Genomic DNA, 19,621 nt, shown 5'->3' with positions numbered 1-19,621 from the left:
GCCAGAACAGCTATAGCAAAGACATAATTATGATAAGACTAATCCAGCTAACAGCAACAGAAGCAGATAGTGACTCTACTGTGATGCTGTGGTAGAGTTTGTATGGTCAGAAAACTATACCAATATACAGTGTGAATGAGGCAGGAGCCCCATTATAGGAAAGCAAAGAAACTTACTATGTGACTCTATAAAGTTCATCCAAGAGATCAAAGAGCATTTGTCCTATTACTAAAATATTACCCAAATGTATTTTATCAATTAAAATCTGGATCAAATAATTTCCTTCATTAAACAGTAATTTAAAAGGAGCATAGTATGTCCATAACCAAATAGGAAGGAAACTGTTTTTCATAACACAGCTTAAACATTGTGGCAAAACTTTAAAACGCTGTGCATAATGTAAAAATTCTTCTACCAGCTCTAAATTCACGGTTGTCCTGTCAACTATGTCACAATTCTCAGTCTTGACCACAAAAATACCATGAGATACATATACATTGCAGAAACACACTATTTCTCAAACTCGACTTTATCTTCTATTCCAATAACCCTGTGAAGAGGAACACTAGTCTGCTTACTTCATTTCTGGCAGATCCACATTAACTCCTTTCTTTTAATGCTCATTAACCTTTCTGTTAATAATACTTCTGACCTTCAATACCCACCCTTTCAGACAAGTCAAAACTAAATTCTTCAGTTGACCATTTAAGCCTTTCCTTCAAGTCTTTGCAGGTAAAATGAGACAAAAACAATATTTTCTATTCCAGTCAGATTGAAATTTTCTACTACCCTCCTTACTCTTCCCATTAAATTCTACCTGGCAGTTTGTTTGTTTGTTTTTATTTTGTTTTGCTTTGTATTTTTTCATTGTTCATTATTTATTTACTGAATCTGGAGCATATTAGATACACAATCAATTTAAAATTTACATCTTTTAAATCAATTTTGAAGTGTTTTCACACACACATACACACACACACACACACACAAACACAAACACAACTGGTATGCAATAGTTGTCCTAAGGTGAAACAGTCAACTTATCAACAAAGTGTCATAAGTGTTCTCACCCAAGGTTGAAAAGTTGTATATCCTAAACCTGAAAGCCTGTAATAAATTTAAATTCCTTATATAAAACTCATTACTTGTAGTTTTTCCCTTGCAAAGGTCTCCAAAAATGTACAAGTAACTAATAGTAACTAATACACATCAGTCACAATATAATCCTGGATCATCCCCACATCAAAACCAGATGCTCCTTTAATTTTAAACCCATCGTCAGAGAACAAGAGAAAGTCATTACATTTTACACAAAACAAAATTCACATATGCCAAAAAAGAAAGACCCAAGAGAAACAAAACCAAAAACCCTAGTGTTGACGCTGATGTTCAATGCCCTGGTTAAACAATGGCCCGAAGGCCACAGATCAAAAATAAAATAGTGGCTGTGTATCACTGCAATGAAATTTAAGAGGCTTTAACCCTTTGCCTTCAGAAATCCAGATTTTTCCAATTACGTGAATGCATACTTCCTACATTCCAAGCGTGGAGAAAGTGGATGTGCCAGTGTGGAAAGAAAAAGAGCCACCATTCACTGGGACAACCAGAGAACTGGCTTTAACAGAGACTCCTTAGAAAGTCATGCAAAAAAAAAAAAAATGGTTGTAGGCTGCTTGTGTCATCAATTTAAGTGGAGGTGACTGAGACACAAGGTTCAGTGTAAAATGTATGGGGGAAAATAGGAGCTGGGGCAAGTCTTACCTTTAAAAGCAAACCTTGAAAACAAAGTATAAAAGTGCCCAACCTGGCAGCATATGCCCAATCCACAGAGCTCTGCCATGAGCATGTATAGAAAATGTCAGGATTCATACTATTGTTTCTCATAAGGACTCAACAAAATGAATCCTTAATGGCTTAAACCACAGAATGAGGGAATCCACAGAATGCAGTCATTTCAGTAAAGTACTCTCAGGCTTTGTGCTGATTTCCTGAACAAACTGAGGAAGATTAAAAAAAAAACTATATTCCTATATTTCAATTCCAGTGTTTAATTTCTGGAAGGACCTATATAATGGAGGCAGCATTCAATTAGGAAATTATGCCAATCAATTGTCAAATTTTCACTATGAATTTCCTAAAAAGGTGTTTTCTTCCAATATCTATTAATCACAATAAAACATAAGCTGTGACTGTATAGTTCAGAAAATTAAAACATAGAAATTAATGGCTTATGACATTATCACCAAAATGTTTGGTAAACAGTAAATTATGAGTTTGGAATCATCAGGAAGAAGCTTTTAAAACAACCCTCTGAACTTCAAAAAAATCTCTTCAGGTAGTAGATGTGTCCCAATGTCATGGTGATTAGAACAAGAGCTTCAAAGAAGGACCGAAGGACCCCTGGGCTGTTTGTGTTGTCGCTGATGGCTCTGTGTATCCTCTCCCAGACTTTCGTGTATTCCTCTTCATGCTGTAAAGCTGTCATGGCCACAGCCAGTTCACTGATCATTTCTTCTAACTTCTTCTGGTGAGCTTCTGTTTCCATGTCTTCTCCTTTTGGAGCCTCCCCAATATCAGTGGAGAATATCACTATCTTTGGAGTTATGGTGGACACTCGGTTACTAAAACAAAATGTATGTGTTCCATTCACGTGAGCAGCAAATGTGTATTTCCCACTGGATTCTTGGTCTCCTTTATAAATCCCTTTCTTCTCAGGTCCTGTAATCTCCACGTTGATGTCCGGGAAGCCACCTTCGAAGATGAGGCCCATCTTGGTGCCTGAGGTGACTCACTTAAGCACTCCTCAGCATGCGCATGGATGCTGATGAAATCGCCCAAGACCGTGGTCAGGAGAGTGGTCTGGAGCAACAGCAGCTCAGCAAGTGTCACCACAGTGGGGCTGGAGCAGAGGCCAGGACTTGGACCGCAGCCTCCAGAGCCACTGCCGCCGCCACCACCCTACTGCCTTTGCCTACCTGGCACTTTTTGCTAATCCTAGGAAAAATGCAAACTCAAATGCCTTTTGTGCTGGGAGGTACTGTAAATAAATGAACAGAGAAGTCTAGTGTTAAGAAAAATAAGACAGGCCGGGTGCGGTGGCTCACGCCTGTAATCCTAGCACTTTGGGAGGCCGAGGTGGGCAGATGATGAGGTCAGGAGATTGAGACTATCCAGGCTAACACAGTGAAACCCCATCTCTAATAAAAATACAAAAAAAAAAAAAAATTAGCCCAGCGTGGTGGCACACGCCTGTAATCCCTGCTACTTGGGAGGCTGAGGCAGGAGAATTGCTTGAACTTGGGAGGTGTAGGTTGCTGTGAGCCAGGGTCTCGCCACTACACTCCAGCCTGGGTGGACAGAGTGAGACTCCATCTCAAAAATAAATAAATAAATAAATAAAAATTAAAAATAAAAATAAGACAGCAGTATGTTACTGGCTGAAGATTCCCGAGTCATGCGTCACCAAAAATGTTACCAGCAGTGAATCCGTACGGGTCTGCAGCCATCTCACTTTTCACCTCTTGGGAAGAAAGATTTCAACCAAAGGGCATAAAGCAGAAGGAGACACCAAAGCAAGTTTTAGAGCAGGAGTGAAAGTGTATTAGAAAGTTTTAGAGCTAGAATAAAAGGAAGTAAAGTACACTTGGAAGAGGGCCAAGCTCATGACTTGAGAGATTAAGTGCACAGTTTGAACTTTTGACTTGAGGTTTCATATATTGGCATACTTCCAGGGTCTTGCCTCCCTTCTCCCCTGAGTCTTCCAGTGGGGTGGGCTGTCCACTTGCTGGGTGGCCTGCATGCACAGTGTGTTTACTGCAGTTGTATGCATACTCACTTGAGGCATGCTTCCCTTACCTGTCAAGTGTCCCTATAAGGTCATACACCAGTTAAACTCCACCATTTTGCCTCTTAGTGCACATACTTGATCCCACTCGCCCACCTCCTGAGATCTTATTGGGAAGCTGCTGATCACCAGTTTTAGGTTTCTTCTACCTATTGGGAGACTGTTGTTCCCTGGCACCAGCTGCAACCAAGTACTATTTGAGAGAACCATCTTAACAGCTGCCTGACCATCACTTGACAGTCGCCTGACATTCCCGGTAGGATTGGGGGTGTGCCTCTCCTGCCCCAACTCATATCTGACTAGCTGACTAGCTTCCTACTGCAACAATTACACTTGATTGCATTTTTTGTTGTTATTTAGTTTTTATTTCATAATCATAAACTTAACTCTGCAATACAGCTAGGGAACAAGGAAAACACGGAACCCAAAGGAAATTGCAGTGAGAACACAAAGATTCTAGGATCCTGCGAGCTACACAAGGAATGGTCTGGTGGTTAAGATAAAACACAACTCAAACTTAGAGCTGTCCGCAGTCAGCAATGGTGATCTTCTTGCTGGTCTTGCCATTCCCAGACCCAAAGCACTCCATGGCCTCCACAATATTCATGCCTTCACCATGCCAAAGACCACTTGCTTGCCAACCAACCACTCAGTCTTGGCAGGGCACATGAAAAACTGGGAACCATTTGTGCTGGGTCCAGCATTTGCCATAGGCAAGATGCCAGGACCTGTATGCTTTAGGATGAAGTTCTTCTCATCAAATTTCTCCCTGTAGATGGACTTGCCACCAGTGCCATTATGGCATGTGAAGTCACCACCCTGACATACAAACCCTGCAATGATTCTGTGAAAGCAGGAACACTTATACCCAAATCCTTTCTCTCCAGTGCTCAGAGCACGAAAGTTTTCTGCTGTCTTTGGAAGCTTGTCTGCAAACAGCTCGAAGGAGACGTGGCCCAAGGGCTTGCTGTCGATGGTGATGTGGAAGTACATGGTGGGGTTGACCATGGCTCAGTATGGGGCTCCTGGCAGTGGCGGTATCTGCAAAGCCTGCTTTCTTCTTTTTTTTTTTTTTTTTTTTTTTTTTACGGAGTCTCACTCTGTCACCCAGGCTGGAGTGCAGCTGCGCAATCTCGGCTTACTGCAATCTCCGCCTTCTAGGTTCAAGTGATTCTCCTGCCTCAGTCTCTGGAGTAGCTGGGACTACAGACGCAAGCTACCACACCTGGCTAATTTCTTTTGTATTTTTAGTAGAGATGGGGTTTTGCCATGTTGGCCAGGTTTCGAACTCCTGACCTCAGGTGATCGGCCTGCCTCGGCATCCCAAAGTGCTGGGCTTACAGGCGTGAGACACCATGCCTGGCCTGATTGCATATGAAATGCACTATTTCCCCATCCTATCTCACCCCCATCTTTTTTTAACAAAGACTTCTGAAAATGTATTTTTCATCTTTCAAACTTTGCTGGACAAGTTTTTATGAACAGTCTCAATAGTGCAAACATGATGCTGGAGAGCAATCAACCTTTGACCTTAGTGTTGGGAGACTGCAGGGAGAGGTGAAGACTGCAGTAAACCACTCATGTATCCTGGCAATCGCTACTCACTCTCAGCCATTTCCTGCCAACTAGGAATTCAGGCAGAATGTTGTGAGATCTTTTGGTTACTATAGAAAAGTAAGAAAACCTGCATTTTATGTGAAACTTCCAGATTTTCTAGTATTTTCTAATTTTTGCTGGAAATCTTTTATTGTTCCAATGTATTTTATTTCTATATTCCTGTGTAGCACACATCTGGTTTTCGTTTGTGTAGTTTTTGTTTTGTTTTATTTTCAGGCCAGTGAGCTGATGGATTGAGTCCTCTGGGTTATGTCATTCCTTGGTCAGTAGCTTTTAGTCTTTTTCACCACTACTCCCACCTCAACCAACCATCCTTTCCACCAACCCATGCCCATCACTTCCTTTCAGACATTGCTGAAGAAACTATTTCTCCATAGAATTTTCCCTAGATCACTCTATCCTTCATTTCTCATTACCAAACTGTTTTACTCCTTTAGCCTTTAATAGGTGTGCTCTGTGGTCCATTGGTGAGACCTTTATCTCTTTCTCTAATTACACCTAGACTATAAATTTCTAATGCCGAGGACCCTTGGTCTCCTGCCACCTTCACATTCTCTTAGCAGAATGTTGCACACCCAGCAGGCAGTACATGTATACTTTGAATAAATATTTTATATGCCTAGTCTTGCTAGGATAGAAGTTTTTATTCTATACTTGATGCATTTCTGGGTCAAAATATTAAGTCTAAGTTAAGTCTCCATAGTTAAGGTAATCTTGGGGATTAAAACACTTAGCTGGACAGGCAACACAAAACACTTTATCTGAACAATGAAAGGAGAAGCCATCTGTTGGTCTGCAGTATCAAATCATCTGTCCCAATTCTGCAAACTTTCAGCATTGGGACTTCCTTTTAAGACATAAGCAGGGATGGAAAATATACACTGCAGGTGCCATCGTTTCACTCTCCTAGGCCTGTGACAGACATCATTAAGTGATCACAACACTCCTTTCTTCTAAGGCTGAATGCAACCTTAGAAACCATTTTAACATCGTATCCTAGATGTATCGTGTCCACCTTGTTTATTTCTACTAAGAAATAGAGTTGGCATGTGAGCTGAAGATCCTATTACATGAAGGTACACATACAATTTATTATTAAAAAGCCAGAGAACAATATACAACTGCTGCTGCATCTCAGTCTCTCTATATTTTATTTTAATGTATTTATTGTTTTGAGACATGGTCTTGCTTTGTTGGCCAGGCTGGAGTGCAGTGGTACCAACACAGCTTACTGCAACCTCTGCCTCCCAGGCTCAAGAGATCCTCTCACCTCAGCCCCGAAGAAGCTGGGACCACGGGTGTGGCACCACCGGCATCTCGCCATGTTATCAAGGTCTCAAACTTCTGAGCTCAAGCAATCCACTCACCTTGGCCTCCCAAAGTGCTGGGATTACAGGTGTGAGCCATCCCACCTGGCCTCAATCTCTGTATATTTTAGAGGATAGATAACTTAGAATGGGAAAAGTTGTCTCTAAAGTTGACCAGTCAAGGAGAAACAAAATTTCCACTTTAATGACTATGCCAGACTTGCCTTACCCAGTAAGTTTTAATCCTGTAAGAAAGATTTGCTATGTGATGAGGCTGCTTTTGTTGCACCTTGTAAAACCTACTGAAATATACAAACTGTACATGACTTTGCAGGGATTGCTGATTTAAATAAATAAATTGTTATAATTGTAGTTATAGTTTTAGTCAAGGGGCTATTTTATTTCTCAAACTCTGAGCCAAAGCAATTAGGAACAACTCAGACACAAAATGACCAGCATTAAGAATTACAATGAAAAGCCAATTACCTTTAGCTATAAGAAACCTTATTTGCATGTATTAAAACAAATGATCTCTCAGTACTGGAGAAAATAAACATGGATTGGTTGATTAATCCTTCACTTGTAAGAGACCAAAAATTACTTTTCAGAGAGCCTGTATCTTTTCTAAATTTACAGACAACAAGAAACCAGTAAATGATAAATGATCAAGGCCCAAGGAAAAAACTACATAACACAGTGGACATCTATGAGTTTCACTTGCCCTAGCATGCATTCCTCATGGTGCTGGTACCATCATCCTCACTTTCCTCTGGGGAATCCCCTTCTCCAGCTCTCACTCCAGATGGTGTAGATGGAGCTAACTTCACTCCCTACTGAGAATGAGCAAATGACCAATCAATATATTTCACCGATCAATGACTCAGGGAACCAATCATTAATCCAAGTCAGTCCAATACTACTCAATGCTAAGATTTGAGAACTATGGAAGGAAGTATTGAGAAAGGGAATAATTTAAAAAAAAAATTGCTGGCATTCTGAGCTGGTAAGACAAAAACTCTGAGCTTCTAGTGACCATCTAACCGCTACAAAGTGAGACCGTGCCTATGCATGACACCAACCCAACTGAAAGAGAACTAAGAGATGATAGAGACATATTTCTGATGCCATCCTTGAGAAGCTGCATCCAATCATTCTGGAGGCAAAATCTCTTAACTTTATAGAGAGGCAAACCAAAATCTTCTTACTTTCATTAAGCCACAGTTAGAGCTGCGTTTCTGTCATTTGCAAATAAAAAAGTTAAGACTAAATGCAAATCGCTTACAGCTTATTTTATTACTAGGTACTCAATGTCTATGCTTTTGCATAGCTAAGTGAGAGAACTTAAATTCCAATACTGATGGGCTATTACCTCTTGCAGGTAATAAGTCTTGTTTCCTCTCAGTGTCATTGTTTCCTCATTTATAAAATGGAGATTAAAATGGTAGCTCACAAAGAAGAAATACAAATGGCCTATAATCACATGAAAAGATATTGAACATCATTAGTCAAGAAGGAAATGCAAATCAGCTCTTCAATGATACCACTTCACACTCACTAGAATGGCTATGATCAAAAAGATAGGCAATAACAAGTGTTTTCTAGGCTGTGGAGAAATTTGAAGTCTCATATTGGCAAGTGGGAATATAAAATGGTGCTTCAAAAAGCATCTGGCAGTTCCTTAAAAAGTTAAACATAGAGTTACCATGTAACCCAGCAATTCTACTCCTACGTATATACCCCTGAGGAAATAAATATACAAATACACACACACACACACACAAATACAAAAGTCCATAACCACATTAATCTTAACAGCCAAAATGTGGGGAAAAAAACCTTAAATTTCCATTTACTAATGAATGGATAAACAAAATGTGGCATATCCACATAATGGGCATCATTTGGCAATAAAAAGAAATGACGTTCTGTTACATCTCACACGCGGATGAGTCTTGAAAACATTATGCTATGTGAGAGAAGCTAGTCACAAAAGACCACACATCATACAATTCCATTTATGTGAAGTGTCCAGTATAGGCAAATTCACAGAGACAGCAAATAGATCGGCAGTCACCAGGACATAGCGGGAGAGGAAGGACAGTGACTGCTAATGGCTAGGGGTTTCCTTTCAGAGTGATGAAAATGTTCTGGAATTAGATAGTGGTAATGGCTACTCAACTTTGTATTTATACTAAAACCACAAAGTTTCACATTATGAGAGGATAAACATTGTGGTATGTGAATTATTTCAATAAGAAAAATATCTTATAGAAAAAAAATGGTAGCCTATTCTGATTCTCTCACATGACCATTATAAGAAATCCATAATGATAACAATATTAAAGTGACCACTCTTGGAGGAGCCTAGGGAAAAACAATCCACACAAACGCAAAGACCTATTGTTTTTAAAGCCTCAGCAAGTGCTAAGAGAATGGAAAAAGAAAATTACCAAATAGATTTTCCCAGATCACTTAGCTTCCTTTATATCCAGCAATGGTCAACAAATATATAGCAGGCATATATAAAAGCTATTTGGAGACCTCTGGAGGTTAACAGCATGCAACATGTTGTCACTGCCCCAGCCTGGCCAGGAATATTATTTACGCCACCCTTTCACAGCTGTATCAGTCTCCCATTAAACATTCAGAGCCTCCTTGTTAATAAACTACATTATGAGCCGGATGCATTGTCTGGATAAACTGCATTGTCCAAAACACTGCCCCATTATTACAGAAAATGCAGAATGTAATTAGTATTCATCTTTGCATAAGCTGCAGCTTCCAAAAATGGTGCCATATTATAAAGCCTTAATTAATAAACGAGAGTTGGGCCATGACCAGTTACACTTATCTGAATTTTATATTGTGAAGAAAGGCCACCGTTCAAATTCCGTTTACAAATATCTAAATTCTGGCTAGCCTACATGAAGATAGTCTAAACAGAAAGCCTGAGAATTCTGTGTTGCTAATAGCATTGTGTTGGTACACCAACAATAGCAAGCCATTAACTGCTGAGACATAAACCATCCTGAGAAATGCTCAGAGTGGAAGGATGATAACATTGTATTTCAGCTGTATTATATGGTGCAATTCTTCTATTTGTTCATATGCATTTCCCGTTTAATAGATGGAGGAACCAGGGTGGCTTTTCACCTCTCTGTGAAGCCTTAAATGTGGGGGAGAAAAGTGAGCTGGCAAAAAAACAAAAAGGATAAGTATGAGGTGTTGTGGGGTGACAGCGGGGTTACATCACAATGGAATGTAAGCACACAGTTCCTTTCTCCATTTCCAGCTGGTTTTTATTGATTTTCCCCTAACCTAACCCCAAAGCAAAGCCATTTACATAAGTCATGAGCATTGAACTAATATTTGGGACCATAATATTGAGCATAATTTATGAACCTCAGCTAAAAGAGCATTTGCATTAAACTGCACTCACCTGATTAAAATCCATCAACTCTAGCACCTTGCGAATTGTTGAGCACCTGTTAAGCTCGACTGTGGGACTCTGCATACTGAGGCAGACCATAATCAGAAGGCAGCAAGGAGTCAGGCGGGGAAAGGAAAGGGAGGAGGAGAACATGTGATGTGTGTTGAAAAGCAGATCGCATGAAAGACCGCCAGTGCTCAAATCTGAAGAGTCCTAAGCCTACTGCAAACACAGAGCTGTGCGAACATGATAATTCTTTCAACAAAGTCCATAATATGGCTTACAGGGCCCTGTGAAAACAAGGTGGATGAGATAGTGTTACAGTTCAGCGAAGAGTGACTGGCCCAGCAACGGAATGTAGTATACACAGGAGGCTACAATGGTCCCTGCCTCAGCAGAATGAGCAAGAGCTCAGGGAGTCCAAGCCGAGGGACTTTCTGCAGCATAAACAAGCCGTCTTAGATCACTGCCCTTTCCATCAGCTCCAGGTACCAAGCACGGGCTCAGAGTCCTATCTGTCTCAGAAGGACCTGCTTTACCATGACCACAAGGATGGCATTTGAATCAGTAACAGGCTGTCAGAGGCCACCTTGATGCATTTGAAGCAGAGCCATCCCAGAGATACTGGTTCAAGTTCTTGATCTGTACCACCTAGCTGTGTGGTCATGGACAAGCAGTCTTGCTCATCTGACCAAGTGGATGCAGATAATAAACACATGTGAAACGAATGAATGAGAGAATAAGACCTCTAAAGCAGAATTTCTCTCCCCAGTGATACGGACAGAAGACAAGGAAATACTGGGTAGAAGAGGATGGTTCCCCAGCAAAGGCCCCACCCTTAAGCCTGGAGACCTACAGTCCTAAGTGGGAACAGGCATTTCTGGTTTTGCACCCAAATGGTTGCCTTCTGGCATACCACACTCCCTTATCCTGTACCCATACAAATTCCGAACCCCAGGCTCCAGGAGCAGACAAGAAGAGGAGAAAAGCAGACAAATAGTGCAACAGAGAAAGAGAGAAAAGAAGGAATGTCTGAATGCTGAGAGGAACTCAGCTGGGGGCAGTTGGAGAGGAGTTTGGCCATTGAACAGTCAAAACTCCAGGGGAAGATCATCTTCCCATTCCATCCCCCAGCCAGCTCCCCATCAATCCCACTGAAAGCCACTTCCACCACGCAATAAAACCCCTGCATTCATCCTTCAAGCCTGTGTGTGACCCAATTCTTTTAGGATGCTGGACAAGAGCTCGGGATACAGAAAGCTGTCACACTGGCCCTCTGCCCTTGCAGAAAGGCAGAGGGAGCACTGAGCTAGTTAACACTTAAGCTATCTGTGGATGGCAGAGCTAAAAGAGCATTGTAACACTATGGCCACAGGCACCCACCCCTAGACACTACGATGGGGCTGGAGCCCAAAGCACTTGCTCTTGCTCCTGCACCTGCCCATCTGTGTACTCCCTCTCCCAAACCCACAAGGGGTTTGAGCTCATGGTGGTTGAACAGAGAGCCACACCCCTGTCGCATGCCCCATGGGCCGGGGAATTCTCCTGTTTCATCAACACCATTGACATTTGAGGTGGGATAATTCTTTATTGTGGAGGCTGTCCTGTGCATTGTAGGATGTTCATCCCTGGCCTCTACCTACAAGATGATAGTAGCACACATATTCCCTCAATTATAACAACCAAAAAGTCTCCAGACATTGCCAAATGTCTCCCACGAGCCAAAATTATTCCCAGTTGAGAATCTCTAAGGTGTCCTTCAGAAGATACATTCCAGGATCTAAATCAATGAGCCATATACCCAGAGAGTGCCTCCTAATTATTAGGAAAACTTACACAGGTACCTTCAATATCACTGGAAATTCACTAAGACAAAAATTTTACTGAGCACCTATTATCTGCTATGTAGCAAGATACTGTTCCTGCTCCTGAGAAGCTCACAAGTTTAAGTGGAAAGTGGCATTTTACACTCCACATCAAAGAAAAGAGAAATGTTCCCATAACCATCTTTCCAATAGATAATAGAATATCCTTCTATCTGATTAGAAAGGTGAACTGTAAAGACAGGCAAGGATCAGAGCATATCTCTTTGCTGTTAAAATAACACTACGTGTATCAAAGTTGCTGACATTTCATAAGGTGAATTTTTGGTAATTTTGACTCATTTTAGAGGTTTGCTGCAGTGGTTTATTGCTGGGTGCAGGGAGTCTCAGACTCAAAGGACAATCTTACGAGGTGGTTTAGCCTAAGAGCATAAGCCAAAAGAGAGAGCTCTGGAATGAAACTGCCTGGTTTTAAATCTGGATTCTGCCATTTCCTTGTTATGTGACCCTTGGCAATTCATTAACCCCTTCAATCCTCAAGTCCTTCTCTATGAAAAGGAGATAATCATTGTACCTACCTCACAGATTTGTTAAAAGGGTTAAATAATTTATGTAAAGTGCTGAACACAATGCCTCCCACAGAGCAAAAACTGTAAGAACAAAAGCTGTTATCATTGTTATTGATATTGCTGCCTCTATTTTATTATGATCTTTTTTATTGTAGTAAAATACATGTCATATAAAATGTGCCAATTCAATCATCTTTAAGTCTACAGTTCAGTGGCATTAGGTACATTCACATTATTTTGCAACCATTACCATCATCCATCTCTAGAACATCTTTTATTTTCCCCAATTGAAATTTCTCATTCCTGCCTCCACCAGGGTTGTTCTCTTAAACCAGTCCTTGGCCAGCAAAATACCTTCTAAGGAAATGAGGACAAAGCTTTTGTAAATGAGACTAAAGGCAATTCAAACTCAGGTACCCTGGAAACTGAATAGAGATAGTGCTTAAAATGGCCATTTGGGCCACTTGGGGTTATGTTGATGAGTTTAGTCACCATCAGCCAACTCCTAGGAGTAACATTCTAAGTGGGTTTTTGTTTTGTTTTGTTTTTTGTTTTGAGGCAAACAGTTCCTGGCTCTGTGGCCTTCCCATCTTACCACCACAGAAGCATTCACTATACTCCTCTATCAGTATTAAACCAGGAAAGACGTCCAGGGACATATATACTTTGGTAGCCTAGAATTAATGGGAAAAGACAAGTTGCTGGGTCTAAACTATCAAAGTCACATACTTTTTAACAGAAAATGAACAAACCTCCTCCCTTCAAGAATCCGCATGTTTTTGCAAGAGCATTCTGGGGTGGGAGGAAAACCTTCTGATTTATAGCCAGTTCCTCAAAAGAGCTAAAGAGTTCCTAATTTCACCTCAAACCTCTGTTTCACCACCTACTGTGTTGTGCCAAGTTATTTCTCATCCACTATCACTTTTGACAGTGGATCTGACGCTATTGCAGTTGAGTTTAAGGAATTTGTAGACAGGAACCCTATCTGAGCTGTCAGCATGTTGCCTGATCATCTTCAGCAAGTGGTCCGGCAGAAGCACACAGGTAAGGATGCCCTGAAGCAGGCTGCCAAAGAAACTGACCAATGAGAGAGGTGTTTTGTACTCCACAGCTGAAGCCAATTCTGCTGGGACACCCCAAGACAGACTCCCCTCGGACTCAACTGATAATACATACTTTACATCTGTCACTATCTGCCCAGGTATATTGACTTTGTAACATCCCCCAGGCACTTCAAGTCCACTTTCAACTCTATGACGTTTGCCTGTGGTCACTTTTGCCTGAAATGCCCTTTCTTTTTCTCCTTCTTATCCATTCATTAGGATCTAGCGAAATGTACCTCCTTTGAAAAGCACTTTCTGTAGCCCCCAGGCAGAAGCGGGGATGGCTGTGTTGAACCAGAAAAAGCAACCATTGAAATCTCCAAACTGAATCTGCACTTTGATTTATTTCAAAGGATGTGGTATAATGTATGGTATAATATATGGCAACGTTTCCAAGTCTGACTGTACATCACAGTGACCTGGGGGACTTTTGAAAAATAGATTCCCAGGCACCCCTCCAGTTGAGACAGCAGGTCAGAAGATTGCAACTCAGGAAGCTTTGCTTAATGTTTAGAAGTTTCCCAAGATATTCTGAGGCAGGAACAGTACTTGAAACAATAGTCAGACATTGCTACTTATCAGCTGTGTGATTTGGGGCACTCTGAGCTTGTTTCCTCATCTGTAATATTGGGGGGAAGTAGGGGAGTGTCACAAGGTCTTAGAAAGGACCAAATGAGGGAACGAGTGCAAAATTCTTAAATGATGCCTCAGTAAGTCAAATTATTGATGCTAATTACAATGAATTTCCTTAAAAAGCTACTTTCCACTTCCAATAGTCCAGCTTGCAAAACCTTCCTCTATCAGAGAAAAATTTAGCGAAAGAATAAATGGGCTTCACACCAGGATGACAGCCTGGGAAAATCGAGAGACATTGAGATATTGCCCACATAGGAAGCAAGGAAAGAGCATGTAATTCCGTTTTTCTGAAGGTCTATATTCTTCATTCCTGTCGTCCATTTCTCCTGATTAAGTCTCTCCCAATAGCTGAGATCATTAACAAATATAAGTCCATCAAATGGTAGCTATTGTAGAGAGCTACCCCACTTTGTAAAATTAGGCTTTTGTGTCTCTCATGGAATAATGTTCTAACACTTCAATACCTGTAATAAAGTATTTGCACCACAAGAAAAAATGTATTTCATGACCAGCAGGTTACAAGCAGCATTCTGCTTTTAGGAACCCATGCGTTTGACAGTATTCTCAGTTGGTAATGAGTCACCACTTTTGCTTTTAGTTAAAGACACCAAACAATGACTCTGAACCTCAGCTCAAACTGCCCCCGAGTCCTCGGGAGATGCCTAAATATGGACTGTTGATATCCTTAAGGATGTCAAATAACAGTATACCATGACAATCACAACTTACCGAAGTCCCCTGCAGAGTAGTTCTTCATAAAGAGATGGAGATGGAAAAGTAGGAACGTTTTTCAATGCTATGCAGAAGGAAAAGAATATCTACTGATCATATTCATCCTTTCAAAGGTCTGCCCTGAAGGCAACGTGACAACACCCAGGCTTGATTCTTCCTTTTGGAAGAGCTAAGGCTAGCAGGGTTCGCCCTTGCTCCCTCTGGCAGGAATCAGCAGAACAGAGTGTGAGGCACTGTGGCATTAGGATTGCAAACCCTGGCTTCAGAGACAGTGCTGCTTGAATCAGAATCTACACTGCAGCTGGGCAACTGGCTGGGGTCACATTTTGAGGCTCTGAGCTGCTTTCTCTACTTGCAAAATGAGAACACACAGCTTCTAAGGTGATAATGCAGATCAAGTTATATATAAAGCACTTAACATGTGCTCAGTAAAAAGCAGTTGATCTAATTATTGTTGTATTTTATTGTCATTAATATCAAGGGAATGACAGCATAGTGAGTCTCCTAGGGATGCAGGTCAATAGATGTTGAACTGCTATTATGCAGCAAGTACTGTGCTAGGTCCTGGATAATACGAGAGCAAACAAGATCAACACAATCTGCACCTTCAGGAAGTTTATGGTCTAGTTCAGAGGTAGGAAAAATGTGTTTTGTTTGGCCTGCACCTTGTGTAGAAACACAAAACATAGAGCAAACATTTTAAAATTGGATGACTTCACACCAAAGTCCAGATTTCTGGCTTCTCTTTGAAAACATCAGAAATTCTGAGAGGAAGGGAGATTTTTGTCCACATGCCAAGCCTTCTAAGTCCCAAAGCAACAACCTTCCGCTGGAGAGTGGCCTGCTGGCTCTTCTCATTAAGAAAAAACTCCCTCTGGCTACACATGATGAGGGGCCTGGAGGAATTAAGAGAGATGAGGCAGCTGAGGACACAGGTTCAGGGGACCAGAACTGAAGCAAGGAAGGAGAAAGGAGACTCAGCACTGGTTCTTTTTCACCGGGTTTATTTGTCTGTCAGTTCAGCTTGCTTTGTTTGGCTGGACACAGAAAACCCTGGAGGAGAATTCTGATTCCAACTTGCTCTTTGCACAGTTAATTATTTGGAGCTCCCAGAAGGTTGGAGAGAACAATGACTTCCCCTGCAGTGGCAGCTGGGCTAGCCTAGTTCCCTTTTCTGCCCCAAGGGGTCAGAACCCAAGGAAGGGGGGCTATTTGTTTTGGCCTTAAACCAAATCTGCCTAGAGACACAGAGAGATGCTCTGACCTGAGACCACAAAAGTTACTATTTCAATGCCTACTAAAGCTCCTCTCTCTTGCATTCCATAGCAGGCTGTTGACCAAAAACATGCATTTCCCCTGTGCAAACTGTTTACTTCTCTCCTTTGCAAATTGGAAGTAATGTAAAAAAAAAAAAAGAAGAAAAAGAAAAAAGAAAAAAAAACAAACAAACATAAGCACAAGAACTCCACCTCTCCTTGCAAATAAGATATTTCATGTTTCCTTAGGCAGATAGCATGCAGACAAGTAGGGGAACTAATTGGGATGGATCAGTGAAAACAACGAAAGCCCATTTATACACAACTTGCTAGTAAGTGTCCACAACTTTGTTCTAATAGGGGATCCATGATAAGTCCCTCAAAAACAGGGAAACAGGAGAGAATAATTTACACTTTATAGTTGTGAGCCCTGTAACAGTGGAACAACCTTCCTGCAGTCCCAGAGAGATTGTTCCCACATCTAACCAAAACCATTACCATCAATGGTGCACCGTTGTTAATGAAGACTTGCCTGACCCAATACAGAGTGAAATGGGTGCAGTTGCTGCTACAGGCTGCCTTCTAGCCTTCCTGCATCTGAATACATTTTCTCCGTTGGCTGTTCTGATAGAGATTCATCTGGAATTCTTAACTAGATAAATCCTTCAATGACAAGGTAAGGCCCATCTTCTGATTAAACTTGTATTGAATTTATTTATTCAGCCAATCATGTAATCCATATTTATTAAGTACCTTTTAAGCACCAAGCATTGTGCTGAGTGATGGGGATATCAAGGTGAGTCAAAACAACCACAGTCCCTGTTCTTAAGAAGTCCAGAGGGGCTGGGCGCAGTGGCTCGCACCTGTAATTCCAGCTTTTAGGGAGGCAGAGGCAGGAGGACAGCATGAGCCCAGGAGTTTGAGACCTGCCTGGGCAATATAGTGAGACCCCATTCTCCACAAAAAGGGGGGAAAAAGCAAGTCCAGAGAAAAGGAAGCTACTAATAAAAAGATCTCACAAATATAAAACGAACCCTCTGAAAGGTGTATAAGAAGTATTTTGGTACTAGGAGGATCTATTACAAAGATTTAGTCTAGATATGGGTGGCAGATAATTTGTCTCAGAAGAAACAGTACTTGAGCTGACATTTAAAGCCAGGGGAAAAGCATCATAGGCAGTGGGAATCAAACACACAAAGGCCTTGCAGTGAGGCTGAGCAGTGAACATAAGGACTGAATAAAGTCCAGTGATACTGGCGTGGAGAATGCAAGGAATAAAGTGATGAAGATGGAGAATTGGTAGGGACCGTGCAAGGCTTTGTGGAACACTTCAAAGATTTCCAGCAACATAAAGCCATTTAAAGACGTTTAAGCAGGGCATAATGGTGGTAGTTGCTGTGGTCAGATTTATGCTTTGAAAAAAATAGATTAGAGTTGGCATTTTGGGGAGATACAGAGTAGATCCAGATAGATTCAGGTAGACCAGGTAGTCTAGATCTCGTAGGTCACAGGTGTCTAGGAGGGGATGGTAATCTGGACTTGGATGGTATGGTGCTACAGGTGATGTAGTCATATTGACGTAGTCTAACAATATTTACTCTAGTACCAACCCAATGTACCAGAGTCATACAATGGCCCAAGAGTGGTACTAACTATAATTCCTGATTCTTTGAAGCTGAGTAAAGACATTTAGAAAGACCAAACTAAAAAGGATCTGAATGCGTCTGTACTCCCTCATCCCCAGCAGCATGGTACTACCACGTACTCCGAGTGATCATAGCTCTATACTTGAATTGACAAATTCCTGTGTAAGACTCCACAGGAAACCCATTAAATAGGCAGGGAAGAAAATGCTCACCATTCAGCATTGACAAGATGGATGATAACAAGCAAGTTTTCAGTCAAAGTGGGTAAAATGTTGAATTTCTACTCTAGTGTCATTAGCACTGCACCTGATTTTTTAAAACAATATTTTGGTTAATCAAAACTCTGGGTCAATCAACTGTTCAGCAGTGACAGCTCCTGTGGTCATCGATCTTTGTTATCGCCTGAAGCTGACATGGTCTCAGTCCACGGGAGAGTAAGCAGCAAAAGACAAATGTTTCTCTTCATTTCCCCCAGAGGGAGTTAAGTAATGAGTAATAAAAGGATCTAAATTATTCACATGGCTTTCCAGAAGTTTGTGATTCAAGATCTGGGAGAGATAATGGAAGAAGGTGGGGTGGGAAACATAATGCTGGGTGACCACATTTATTTTGAAAATGAAAGGATAAGTTTCTGAGGTAGACCCAATTACCACACACAGGGCTTCAGGAGTGACAGCAGCGGCCTTTGGTTCCACCACACAATGCTTCATTCATTCCTTACATGTGTTCGGACGATCATTATTAACCTACAGTCACCTGAGAAAAGCTCAGTGTCTGCCAATCAGTCACACTGGACTTTTGTGGAAATGGAGAAAGGAAGAGAGAGTAAGAGGGGAGGGATGGAGCAAGGGTACGGAGGGAATGTGAGGAAAGCACAAGGAGGGGCCAGAGGGTGTCAGTTGGTGGAGGAGAGAAAACGTTTTCTGTTTCTGTTTTACTTGTAGGGTGTAAGAAGAGACATCAGTGTGAAGATATGCCACTAGGTAGAGGCTGAGGGTTGTTTGTATATTTGTTTTGTTAATAAATGTGGCCTGAATTAGATATATAGCTCTCCATTTTAGTATATAAGAAATACAAGTAAAAGAGTTCAGCTATTTCGAAACTTTATTCTCTTGCCAAAAGGAGTTTCCTTGACAGTAATGCTCCAAGATTGAACCATGTACAGTCACTATTTATAAAAGCTAGACATGCATTTATTGACCCTACCAGATGTAGGCACTATAACCAGGCACTATTAACAGTAGAAAGAACTGAAAAACCCTTCATGATTCAGCCTTAGCTTACCTTACTGGTTTTATCTCCTGTGAATTCTCCTTTAAAACTAAGCTCACAGTTCTTTGGTTCTTGCAATTCACACACACGAAAAAACATGCTCTGCTTCCCCTCTGTGTATGTGAGCATTCTCTCTGCACTGAATGCCCTTCCTCCCTCATCTAGCAGCACTGCCCCTCTCTGCCTGGAATTGTCTAATTCCTGCCATTCCTTGGTTCTGTTTAGACATTACTTCCTCAGGATGCCATCCTGAATTCTGAGCTGAGTCAGGTATCCCTTCTCAGGGCTCTCACTGAGCTTATCTCAACAGTAGTCTGGGTAGTATTCAATCATAATTAGATAGTGTGCAAGCTTTCTGATGGCAGAGGCTAAGTATTTATCATGTT

General features: G+C 41.3%; 1 protein-coding gene and 2 pseudogenes across 1 annotated transcript in view; all 3 read right to left on the bottom strand.

The window, feature by feature from the left end:
- Positions 1-19,621, bottom strand: part of FHIT (fragile histidine triad) — a 1,487,281-nt gene that overhangs the window by 982,761 nt on the left and 484,899 nt on the right. The gene's annotated exons all lie outside the window — the stretch shown is intronic.
- On the bottom strand, positions 2,318-3,456 carry LOC105515461 (annotated as a pseudogene).
- LOC105515398 lies at positions 4,362-4,852 on the bottom strand (annotated as a pseudogene).

The sequence above is a fragment of the Colobus angolensis genome, unplaced genomic scaffold (genome assembly GCF_000951035.1).
Source record: "Colobus angolensis palliatus isolate OR3802 unplaced genomic scaffold, Cang.pa_1.0 Scaffold26, whole genome shotgun sequence".
NCBI lineage: Eukaryota > Metazoa > Chordata > Mammalia > Primates > Cercopithecidae > Colobus > Colobus angolensis.
The sequence above is the reverse complement of the archived record's forward strand: the minus strand, read 5'-3'. Positions and strand labels throughout refer to the sequence as shown.